A 13754-nucleotide genomic window follows, 5' to 3' on the forward strand; every position below is an offset into this window, starting at 1 on the left:
TTTCAATATCTTGTTATATAGAAACAATTCTTGATAATATTAAAGTAATTTTTGCACTTGTAGGCTACAAGTACATGAATATTGAAACGTGGTACAAAAAAAAAAGTATAGGATTGTGTTCTATATGGAAACTTTTTTCACCTCATCATATTATCAATCTTTAAGCTTTCTTTTCTGCGAATTGGAATCAATGTTCTTGTTAAAAAACGCATTGCTTTCTCTTTAAACATTTGTATATTTGTAAATCATACTAACTAAGTTGATAAAAGTTCCTGAGTGACTTTATTTATCATAGAATATTTCTTTATCAAACTTCATGAGAATACACATTTTTTAAGGTTAATTTTTTTTACATTGAGCTCTTAAAGCTCGATACCCAACGGAATTTTTCTCTTCCTAATAGATAGAGGATGTTGGTTTGTTTCATAACAGTTTCTGAAAACATCTTTACAACAGTCTGAATAACAGAACATGAAAAACATGACACACAATAACAATTGTTTTAATGGAATGTTATTAAAGCGATAATATTCGATCAACAGTGATAATAAATTGTGTCTTGATCAAACTTAGAATTATATGATGAGAGAAAACTGAGAAGAATACAGCGAAAAGGTGTCGAGGCATGAGCGCACTAACTGACGCATTCCGTCGCAGGCGAAAGGGTGCGACACCTGTTTAAAAGATTCCGCTTCCCACCGACAAGGGGGAATTTCGCTCATAGGTAAAGAAACGGCGGTTCTGGGAAGCTACAGGGAGCCACCTCTCTTGACCTTCTTAAAAAATGATTTAAACTCTCTCTTATCTCAAATCTAAAAATCGTCCGGGATCAGTAGGAAGAAACAAAATAAAATACTATTATAAAAAAAAAATCGGAAAAACAAAATGTAAATAAAAAAAAAGAAGACAGTGAAGTTGGAAGCGGAATTTGATTTCAGGCGACACGGTTTCCGAGCAAGTAATGGCCGGCGAGTCCCTCTCGACAGGAAAGTAAAAAACTCATCTGACGAGTCGAGGGACGCGAGGATGGAAAAACTGCAGATTCTTGCCATAGCCTCCCTTTGTCAGGGCGGACGCCGGCCCCTCGGCTCTTCCCTTTCTAGTTCTCGGCCTCAGCAATTACACATAGTCACCTCCTGTCTGACCTCTGTATAGCATCTGCCTATTCGCATATAGGCCCCGGTTCAAGAACTATACACATATTTATATTATAGATTGTCTGAATAGCACAATGATAGGTTATTGGGGGAAGAAGGGAGAATAGTGTTACGTTTGTTCAAGTAGATTTAGGTTTTGACGAGATTCCGTGAAAGGAGTTTCACATTTCATGGAGTCGATTGTTATTTTAAGTTGTTGTGTTATTTATATTAGTTGGACTCAACACAAAAAATTATCAATATTTCCAATCAAAGAAATTAAAATTCAAAGCATATCTGAAAAGATCAGATGATAAAAACATCGAAGGTAATTTGATTGATAACTTATGAAACTAAAGAAACCAAAATCGGAAGCCTGTAAGGTAAGGGGAAATCAAGTTCTTCGACTCACGAATATGGCATGCAGAAGAATTTGTCATCCAACTAACAAATGAAGTTTAAACGGAAAGTTCTAGGACATGGAAGTATAATACATTATATAATGATGTACTTCTAGGTTTTTGTGTCAGTACAGGATTTTTATGTAAAAAAGATTTAATATAAATAAAAGAAAAATCAACGACTTTTGGAAGAAAAAAAACTAAATATATATTTTTTTCAAATCGATTAATCCTTCAAACTGCTCACGTCTAGTGGTACAGAGAACCTGGGATCGGGAAGACTCTATAACGTGGATACCCTTAATTAGGATAAAAACTTGACGGTTGAGCGTGATACTGATAAAATGATCTGTTTGCACAACCATTGGTCAAGAAATATTACTTCTTTACCAAGTAAGTACATCCTTACTTGGTAAAAAAGTAATATTTCTATTTTTTTCCTTTGAAACTAATTTAGAGAAACTAAAACAGCATAGTTTGGGTTTTGATTTTATAAAGTATAATAAGTATCTATCAAATTTACTTTGTGGACTGAATATAAGACAATATAAGTAAAAATTGATAATATAAAAAAGTTTATCCACTGAATGTTTTGTTGATCTTCTAACTTGTGAGGAAGAGAGTCAAGATGAGCTAATTGACAACTTTCATTATTCATTATTATTTAATGGTAATTATTTATTTCATTATCATTATTCATTATTATTATTGTCATTTATTGCTTTATTAGTTTCAAAAACATCCAAAACAATACTAACACAAACTACGAGCAAGTAACCTAACCTAACACGATAAAAAACAAAATGGTGGCGAGCTCAGCTGATCTGTTGCGTGACGTCATTCTCCATTTAACAGACTCTCAAACATGTTATATGTTAAATCGTTTTAACATGCTAAAAGAAGGAAATCCTTCTCCAGTTAACATGTGTTTTTCTATTTAACACGCTTTGACATGTTAAAACTAAAGATCATGAATACCCCTTTTTGTATAAACTGCTAGTAACTGAGAATATGATTTGCAAAACGTTTCTTGATGTATGCAAGATTTAAAAAATCCCCAATCATCCGTAACAAGGTAACTATTAAGAAAGCGCATGAAAGGGAGATTTATGTTATAGCAGCAACAGAATATAAAGCTCCAAAAATACGAACAGGTGGAAAAATGACTTCCAGTTCAAAAAATAAATTTGGTAACCGACAAAGACATTTCAAAAATTAGCGAAAAGACTGATTTCCAAGGTTTTGAGAAGTTAAATAACAGGCAGTAAGATTCCAAGAAGGGACAGACGAAAAGCAAACAGGACAGTAACGAGTTGGCTAGCCAAACCTGTAATTATCAGCTGCTCCGAGCTCCTCCGATAAACGAGGCGTCAATTACCCTTTCCTCACGCCATCTTACCCTGTCACCATCTTTTTTTCATTTTCCTTTCCCATTTTGTTGGATCGGACTATCCATATAATATTTTCACTCCGGCCAAAGGGAACCTAGGATGTTAATGCTGAAAGAACTAGCCTCATATCTGTTCGACTTGAACTGTCTTGCCAGAATCACTATAGTGGATTCAGGAGTAAGCACGAAATCTTACGGAATTTCCACTTCTATGTTTATATAAAACACATTTTTAGTTGGAATTGATTAAAACCAAAATATAAATAAACTAAAAATGATATAAGATACATAATAATAATATAATAGGACTATAATTTTAACAATTTCGATTAAGATATTAATCTGTATGGAATGTCCCATTAACGGTATCAAACAACATCAATATCGCAATACTAGCAAGAATATTAATTTTAAGAATAGTTAAAAATAAAGTAAAATATATTGTTAAATATCTGATGCGGTGCACGCATCACACAACCTTCTCTACCACTCTACCCTACTTTGGGTTAAAATTAATTTTTTCTTGTTTCAGAACAGATATTGCTGTTATTTACGGTGACAATACTTCGCCGTACTAATTTTCCAAATGACAGATTGATTAACTCAAATTTCAACATTTTTCGGAAAAGTACTTTTAGCAATGTTCTAGTTGCAACATTTTCTTTCGAAAAGGTCTAGAAGAGATGTAAAACTTGAATAAATTCCGTTCTTCACCATTTATTAAATTTCAAATTGTTTTAGAATCAATATTGGAATCATTTTATGAAGTTAGTCCTCCTGCCAACGGAATAGCTTAATTATAGTTAAGTGGAATTAAAAAACTGACTTATACAGTTACTATGGTTATATGAAAAGTTATAATACTGCGCACGAATAGTCAGACGTAAGTTCAATAATCTATCATTTTATATATTTATATGATAAATATATTCAATAAAAAAATATACTTTAAAAATAATAAAATATTAAAGGCATCATTCTAGTGACATATCGTCTTTTTGTAGGATACTTTAGGATGTAGGATATATTTTTTGCACACTTCGAGATGTCTTCAGCAAGAAGTATTTACTTTTATTACGTAGTCGTGTACATTTTTCTCAGTTAAAGCCACAAATTGAAGGTATGAGTGGATGTAGGGATTATGTAATATGCATATGCTTTTAATTCAGTGTTTAATTATTCCTATTTTAGACTGGATATCTCAAATGTTAACATCTAAAATCTATCCCAACTTAAAATTTAGAAAATCAAACTAGGTGCTAAGTAGAAAGGAGTATTGATATTATTCTTTAAAGCAAAAATGTCAATATTTCCTAAACTGTAATATAAAATGTAAAATAATTGGAAAGTCCTAAATATGAATAAAATAAGATAAGATAAACAAAGTATCATAATCTCAACTTCATCTACTCATGTTTTCTACTTGTTCCTTTATTCCCTTTTCAGTACAATCGAACAAATAACTAAGAAAAACAGAATTATTAAGGCTTCGTTTGACTTAAATAATAAGATGGGAGAAATAAAAGAACGTCAAAAATCAAGGGTAAATGTGAAATTGAGTCGCTATACTGTAACTCTTCAACGGACTAAACCACCAGCTCCATGTGCATCATAAAAACGTTACAATGATCGCATGGGAGGCATGACAAACGGCTAATGTCACATGGGAGGACAACTAGCTCATCAAAAGAAAATAAGATCTCTCCCAGTCTCCAAGAGATGAAAGCGCCAGAATAATTAAGTAATGAGACCTGATGAACGCGAATGGAGGATTCCGTCTGCTGAGCTCGAGGAAACAAAAAAACTCGTGAGGACAAAAAACCTTTATTAGACAGGGACAAGAAAAGAACCAAGAAGTACCTCTACGGAATTAGCGTCACCCTACACCTAACCAGCTTCCTTTGTCTTCATCAATAGCCTCGCTCGAAGGTGACGAGCCAAACAAAACCACAACTTATTTTTAAATAATTCAGGGTGGGAAGGTTAGCCCCCAAGTGGGCATACAAAAAATCATATTTCAATTTAAGAAAACAAAAAAAACAGAAATTATATGAAGTGAAATAGGCAGACGTTAGAGGTTTTCGGAAGCATTAAATAAAATCAGCTCTAATATTCAGCATTACACATTGAGGAGAGTTTAATTAAGGGTTATTTCCATGATATTCAAATAAATAGAAAACAAATATAAACCTACAATAATTAATTACCAATCACAGAAAATTATGTAAAAAGGGTTAACATATTGTTTTTATAGTAATAATTTAATTATTAAATTCAATCAAAAAGACTGAGGAAACAAATCTCCTTAGGACCACATTAAATCCAGATTATTCATAATAAAACTAGAGAGAAATGCCTTATTTACTAATAAGCCATTTAATGACGGTTTCCATACCCAGCATACTAATCAATCATTGAATTTTTATCCAAATTAATCAAAATAAAAACCATTCATATATAATAATTTTTATATTATTTTATAAGCAACAATTCTATTAGAGTATTTTTCACATTTAACAAATTTTCGGCCCTTCTTGGCCATTTTCGAACTTCTTTCTTCTTCTATATCAGTCACATGATTAATATTAGATATTTTAAGAGTTAGTTATAAATATAGTTAATTTTTTCTTGGAGCTTTTCATCATATCTTAACCTCTACAAAGGTTTGTAGATTGTCAGTTTTTCCTTTTATTGATGATTCACCAATTTCAACTCCTTATGTCTCATTGTGAACTGAGTTGAAAAAGGTGAATCGTGGATAAAAATAATATCCACTAGAGTTTCTGGAGATTAAAAAAAATTACTTTTACTTATAATTAATACTAGGAGAAGTATTTATGAAATCGTATAAGTAATAATGTGACGGATGTAGAAGAAGAAAAAAGTTTGAAAATGGCCAATGGAACGAGTCGAAACGCTGCTAAAATGTGCTAAATATTTATACCTGAATAAACCTATGGAATATATTTAAACCTATGGAATAGAATTGTTATAAATAAAATAATAATAGTTTTAATTTAAATAATGTGTGTTTAATGCAGTCCTAAGGAGATTTGTTTCCTTAATCTTTTTAAAAGATATTTAATTATTAAAAATTAATTCCATTAAAAAAATAATTAACCATAATAACTTTCACAATTAATAATAATTGACTTATTCTTGACTTATGTAATACTTATGTAATACTGATGTAAATTAATTATATATTATTATAATTTAATTTATAATAATATAATAATTTATAATTAGATGACCAGGTGGTAATATGGAACCTGCTTTTAATGAGACCTCATAATACATCGGTAGAAAGTTTCTGCGCTGAAGTGATTTGCAATAGAATGATCTTCAATATAATTTCACAGACAGTATGAAAATCGACCCAGACCATAAATTAATATTCTAAATTCAATAGAAGGGTTACTATTCAAAAAGAAAGGTTCAATTGCACCATCATGTCCTATAATATATAAATAAAGTTTTAACTAATATATAAACTTAGAATATATACAATTCTTTACCTATAAAAAAAAAAATGTAAAAATGTTTAAAATATTTTAGGAAAAATAATAATTTATTCATTGTTGATTTATGGTCCTGAGAATCCGTGGTGTAAATCAATATAATAATAAATGTAATAATTTACTGAAACAATAATTTATAATAATTATTATAGTAAATTTAAATATAAAAAATCTGAAATTGAATTTATTAATTTAAATTTTAACAACGATGGGGTTAAATGAATACACAGTAACTAAAGACTCAATGAAATCAAATCCCCAGGGATAACGGAGCAGGTTTTTACTGCGTATACCTACTTACCTTACCACCTGTTGAAGTCACTCCTCCAACAGGACAACAGAGGTTAGTTAAGGAGAAAAAACCTTTACTAACAACCACATCATAACGAGGACTGATTGTGTATGGCGACAAGTATTCCGTAAATCAGGTATAAATCAGTTAGAATGTATTTGGACCAATGTAGGGATCATTAACACCCGCGCCATAATAAATCAAGAGATGGCGTTTAAAATGTACCAGCGCAATATTTTATACAGGCCTCGTTTCCATTCAACTGTTCTCGGTGTTGTGCCATAATAAGATACAACACAAATATGAACAAATTATGTCACCGCCTACTCGTAAATGCTGAATGTAGTTTTATATAAAATTTCAAAGACAAAAAAAGGCTTGTTTCTGAGTTAATCTGACTTTGTTTGCCCTTATCTTTGAAATGTTTATAAATAAAACAATATTAAGGAAGAAAGTAGTTTTCAAAACTAATAAATTGAATTGTAATAAAATAATTGAAGCATTCTAGGGGAAAATATGGTATCAAATTTCTTGCGAATTGGAGTTTTTAGAGTCATAGGTTTCGTTGGGGCTAATTTCAAAAGAAGCTTTAGGAAATTTCTATTTTTAAAGAATAATGTTGGTATTAAATTATGGCAAGTGAGTTTCCTGCTGTAAAAGTTTTAATTTTTTCACTAACCATATTTTACGACCGAGTCCTTCAATTACCAAATGGTTTATACCCGTCTGTTAGCCAAATAGTCAGTAGACAATTATATTATCAAGCCTTCTGTGCAATAATTTCCCCCTAGCACTCAATAAAATGCCCTGCTATGTTTGCAAACCATAGCATCACATAGCAATCACAATTCCCATTCAAAGGTTTATAGCCTTGACAAAATAGGCTACTGCCTATAACACAACGATGAAGAGAAGTACTGAAATTTCCTAAACGGAGTATGAAATGGGAGATTTTACGAGGCGGTCTCCATGTCTAGAACCAACTACCGTTTAAAACTCTACAAATATGGGGACAAGTCATATCGTCATCCTTCTTCGTGTCCTAGACTCCTAGTTCGGAATGGGCTTTAAAGATAAGGAAATAAACAGCGCTGAGTAGTAAAGTGCTGTTTGTGATATTCTCATCTCGGTGCGGTTATGAGATAAAAATATGTGCAGTAAAACAAACAAAAGGTTTTACACAGTTTGTAAGAACCACAGTGAATTTTAGAACAATAAAAGATACATGGAAGGTATAGTCGAAGATTTACAACAATACAAAACACACCCAACTTAAATGATAGATATAATATACATAAAGGTTTTTTTAATTTACCTGGTGTTAAGAGTATAACTCCCTCACCGTTTCTAGATAGTTAGATGTTTAATTACCCATAATTCGAGGTTTATGAATAAATTTTATTATTTAGTAAATTTGATTTTTGTTTTTGGGAAGAAATCTCGGGGAGGATCCCAGTTTAATACTGTGCCTTAAGGACTTCCGCGCATTGTCTATGAAATTAATAATATACTACGACAACAAGAATCTCAGACTTCTCTCTGAATTTTAGACAAATTGAACTAGCCATTTTAGAAATATAGGTGTGCTGAATAAATTTTGTATGTGAAAGTAGTAGGAGGAAAAAGATAAAACCAATTTGACACCAACAAGATACCAACCACAATTTCCTTAAAATAGGATAAAGGGTCCAATCTAATACAAACAGACACGGAACAAAAAATTCTTTCTTTGATGTTTATTTAAATACATTTGAGTGAAACTTTTGATTTTTTTTTTCATGAATAGAAAGGTTCCCTATCGGAATTGAGAAAAAAATAATTGCAATAAAGCTCATGAATTTAATCTTTTTAGATTTTCTCTTATTGTAGGAAAAAGAGATCTCAGTAGAAAGTTTTGGAAAAGTAATGGAAATTTGCTTTTTTATTAATTTTTTTTTTATGCTGCTTATGAGGGATTTCAACTATTTGACAGTAATTTTTTTACTTAACTAGACTTTAAGTTAAATTCTATTTATTTTTGCTTTTAATTTATTGAATTAACTTATCCGTCACCTCTTTGGTGGATTAAAAAAACTGACAAGATTCGAATTTTTAAGTAATACTATGATTAACATACCTACACAATCTTCGTTACTGTTTACTGAGTTCTCTTCAATTGAATTAGAAGAATTTATACATTAATAAAAATATTATTTCCTTTTTCTTTTTTTTTTTTTTTTGGTCTTTGCTTCTAATTGCGTTGGGGAGTTTCATCACCTCGTTGAATTTTTAATTCCATTTTAAACAGAAAGAGGAATGGAGTGTACAAAATGTAAAAAAGCAAAACAAAATAAATAACCCCGAGCGTATCAGTGAGTTGACATTTAATTGGACAAAGGTAGTTAAGATTCATGGGAAGCCATTCGCCCCGGAATAAGACATAACTTTTACCGCTCTGACTGGGTAATTGAGTGAGATTAATAACTCCTCAAATACCGGAGCGAGGCGAAAGAACTTGATGACCAATGTGCCCCGGGAAACGGTGGCAACAGCTCTAAACTATTTCCATTTAGACAAAAATAGTATTTAACAGAGCCTGTTATGTTTCTATAAAATAAACACATTTGATATTAATTATATTTTGGATTAGTAAAAAACCAAACAAATATAACTACATAAATACAAGGAATATACGTGAACATTTTTAACAATATGCAAAATCTCATCAAAAATATAGAAACCACTTTCATGTTATATTGATCACAGCAGTAATTTATTGATCACAGCAGTATCCTTCTTCATTAAAGGTATTAATTTGTTTTTAGTATCATTAGATTTTTAAATCAATTTATTTGTATTTAATTTATTCAGTATTTAATTTATCTTATTTTCTTCAATTGAACAATTAGAATTAAAATTAGAGCTTATTAAAGAGGATGTATTATTATCAATATACAATATATTAAAAAACCTTTTTAAAAATCTGACTGAGTAAAAATGTATGTTTAATAGGTTTGTAAAGAAATAATCATAATGAAAGGAAAATTATAAAATATAGAAAACTATTAAAATCAAATTAAAAGTATTTGTAGGACAAATAAATACTATTTTATCGATTTGTAAAATGTTTTTACTTTTAATTTAACAGATAAATTTATGATTAAATAAATGTCATTCCAATTTTTTATCTTGTGAATCGCGGGCATGGCAGTCATATATGTCTAAATATCCTTATTTACTTTCTTTATTAGTAGAAACTTAACGTATTATGTAAGTTCATAGTCACATTCAGTTATTTATAACTATTCAAGTTGATAACCCAGGGTCGGATCACATAAACCCTAAAGAAGCTCGTTAAAAACACCGGACGCTAATCATACTGCGAAAGTGAAAATTGAAGGCGAGAAGGAAAAAAAATAATAAAGCAACAAGGGAGTCATGAACTCTACAAAAATTGCTTGTTAATTAGATGAGGTCGCCATCTTGGTGTGGCTAGTAGCAATTAGAGCCCACGCCCAATTCCTTCTCTCCATCTTTGTTTAATTATCACGTAAAAAGCATGGAGGAGTGGGGTTACTAGCTCCATTCATATCCAAGCCGTTCTCACCTGCCTTCACTTCACGCCAGCTTATACCATTGGAGTGTGGAGAGGGGAGGTGTAAATGTCCCGAAGAGGACCGGGGTGCAACTAATCTCTTGTTAACACTAGCAAATTAACGATAATTAAATCTTTGGGATATTGTCGCAAGATTTTACAACAAAGCTCAAGTCCCTCAAATGGAACTCAATTCACAATCTCCCAACGTTTTGTTGTCTTTGTACTAAGACACTTTTAGGGGAAAAAGTGATCGAATAAATCCGGATCTGAGACAGTACATGCCACATCAAGTTTTACTCTTAGAAGCTCAAACTAAAAGCAGCTATTAACCCAGATTGCATATCAAAACCAAACCTGACAGTAAGGAATTCTAAATTTTCAACTGTAAATTACGAATGACAGGAAAATTAACAGATTCAAGTTTTGCAAACCTTCAATTTTATTAATCAAATAAGTATTTAAAATAATTAATTTTCATTTTTAATATACACAAAATAATTAAGTAAAAATAACAGCAGTCAAAACAAATTTTGAGTTCATGGGTTCTAGTAATCAAATTTGTAATAAATAAAAGTTATAAAACAAAAGAAAAAAGGGATGCACTCAATGGAAGAGATAGTCAGAGGCAATGTCGTCAACAAGAACAAAAGTAGTTTTCGAATATTTATCGATTGCCAAAATTTCGACATCTTCATCAGGGCTCGAGTGATGGGTTCAGACGTACAACAATGGACAAAGGAACTCTTTGTTGTAAGGAAAAGCTTTTTTCCATTGTTGAACACCTGCAGCCCTGATGAATAACTAAATTGTCGGTCGAAATTTTGGCAATCAATAAATGGTTGAAAACCATTTTTGCCCTCCTTTGCTGTAGCCCTGACCTGATCTCATTCAAGGTTTTTTGTTGATTGGTTTGCTAAATTAAACCAACTAAAATCTTCATTTTCCTCTTATAAAGTTTGCTTTTGCAGAAACTAGAAAGATATTTAAAACTATAAGCGAAATCATAGCATTTTTTCAAATTAACTAGGAAACGCGGGAACCGTAAAAAAATAAAATAAAAAATGACTTATTTTATCTGAGGTTTGGACATATAAGATGTATATGTCCACTGGGTAGAAATGAAAAATGCACTTCTGTCATATTAAAGCCAGAAAAAAACAAAAAAAAAACAGATGCACCCCCTAACGGGAACTATATCTTTCCAAGAAACGAAGGAAAATAAAATAAAACGGGAAAAATCAAGCAGTTATGATTTTTAGATATGTTGTATGAATTCAAATTAGTATGAAAAATCTGATTATATTCCTCTAAAGATGACTGGAACTTAATTTTATCCAAAGATAAAATCTTTTTTTTTTTTAAGTTTCATTAAAGTTTCTGAACTCCTTAACTCAATTTACAGAGGCTGAAGGGGTATGCAAAACCTAAAAAACTACAAAAAACATTTTAAAAAATAAATGATTTAATGAAATTAAATAATGTTTAGGATATATTTGAAATGACTAAATATTTGTTATTTATGTTGCATAAATATTATGATGATATTATTTTCAAATATAGATATTGATTCAGAGATGATATCTCATTTAGACAAATTGACTAGTCATTTTAAAACATGAAAATGAAACAGCCATTTTACATACTAAACTAATTTATAAACATTGATTCCAGTTATACAATAAAACGAAAAATGCAATGCTTTACACTGGAATTATCCTGCTAATATAAGTAGATGGAATAAATAAGTTCAACAACTCTTTCAAAGAAAAAAAGAATTATTTCTTTTGAAATCATGAACCATTATATTAAATTAGTAAACAGTCATACTGTTCCAGAGAAGCTCATTCAACGATTAATATCCTTGTTTTTCGTTCCATGACCATTTGATAAACTCACTTAAATTTAAGAAAAAGGGTGGAGATGAAGATTCCAAACCCGGTTAGTCAAAGATGTTTTATACATAAGTTGGAATAAACATGCTACCGAAGAGGCAGGCCAATTTTAAGATAATTTATATTCACTAACCGTGAGCGTTCATCATTGCTTCACGATAAAATTACTGCTTTATAAATAACTCAATACTTATGGAAACTCTCTCACTGGCCCCAACCTTCCAATTTAAATGTAAATAAATTTATTACGTCCCATATTTGCTTTTCTGACAAGTCGGTTGAAGCTTTGTGGACAAGATAGTAAATGTAATCAAAGGAAAAAGACAGCAGCATATACTTTTCTAGCTGTCCATTTAAATCTCAACTAAATGGGTAGGGAGAAAAAAAAAAATACAGCGTTTTGAATTATTTATTACAACGAATTTAAATACCACTTATGAAATCACCAATACATTGGATGCTTAACACGAATTTCATCACCAATCACAAACTGAATTCTAATGCAGCAGACAGCCTAACATTAGCGATGTTTGATGCTTTAAAAACTCCATGAATGAATATGGAATAGTAAATATAGTTTGAAAAAGATAAAGCAAAAGAATATATGAGTGGGAGAGAAACCAAGAGTTAATGACAAAATGCTTCAGTAATAACTAAATAGAGAAATTATCAATAGATGAATAAGAACACAATCTAAAATATACAAAAATTTTATTACTATAAACTTAGTTTTCTTTCGTTACATAAATCTTTTTTCGCAAATTCATGGTATGCCACGATAGTTACGAAGCGAAGGAAAATTTATAACTTTACCCTCAAGCATATTTTTTTATTTTAGGCCTTATCTGACATACGGAGGGTTATCCTAAAGGTAACCAACATATTGTAACCCAACTGAGATGTTCGATTTTTCATTTTGTAGGGCCACAACGCAGTTAAAGTTAACCCACCCAGGCCGAAATCGAAGCGGCGCCGCAAACATGTCGAGGTTGCTAAGGTGACACCTCAATGCCCTCAGCTACAACGGACACAATTTTGTCCAAACCGAAGCACAATTATGGGTCAGACAGAGGTAGATAGCAAAATTTCTTGCTTTTTATATTGTAGATAGCAAAATTGCTTGCTTTTTACACCCCTTCAAAATGAAAAAATCAATATCGTTAACAAGGGCTTCAGTAAACGTATTGTTTGATAAATAGATAGTAAATGAGAAAAAATATTAATGTAAAAGTATTTGAAATGGAAGCAGAAGTTTACTTACTCCACAGTGCATCATGTACAATGATGCATTTGCTTATGCCGCTTAGATATAAACACTAATAGATATGTCTGTACATCTAATAGTTCTATTATACTTATAGTTTTAATAAATGTTGAATTCTCGTTGTTTGGGAAAAAAGTTTAAGTGTAAAGTTGTAATAGCATATGGCTTATAGCACTCAAATTGAAGCTCTTTAACTCCACCATAAAGTAATTCATGATGATTATATTTGTAGGAGAAGGAGTTTCCATGATATTTGACAATATAAATTCAAAAAAAGTTAA

The sequence above is a fragment of the Halyomorpha halys genome, unplaced genomic scaffold, assembly GCF_000696795.3.
Source record: "Halyomorpha halys isolate HHAL.00 unplaced genomic scaffold, Hhal_1.1 Scaffold103.1, whole genome shotgun sequence".
Classification (NCBI taxonomy): domain Eukaryota; kingdom Metazoa; phylum Arthropoda; class Insecta; order Hemiptera; family Pentatomidae; genus Halyomorpha; species Halyomorpha halys.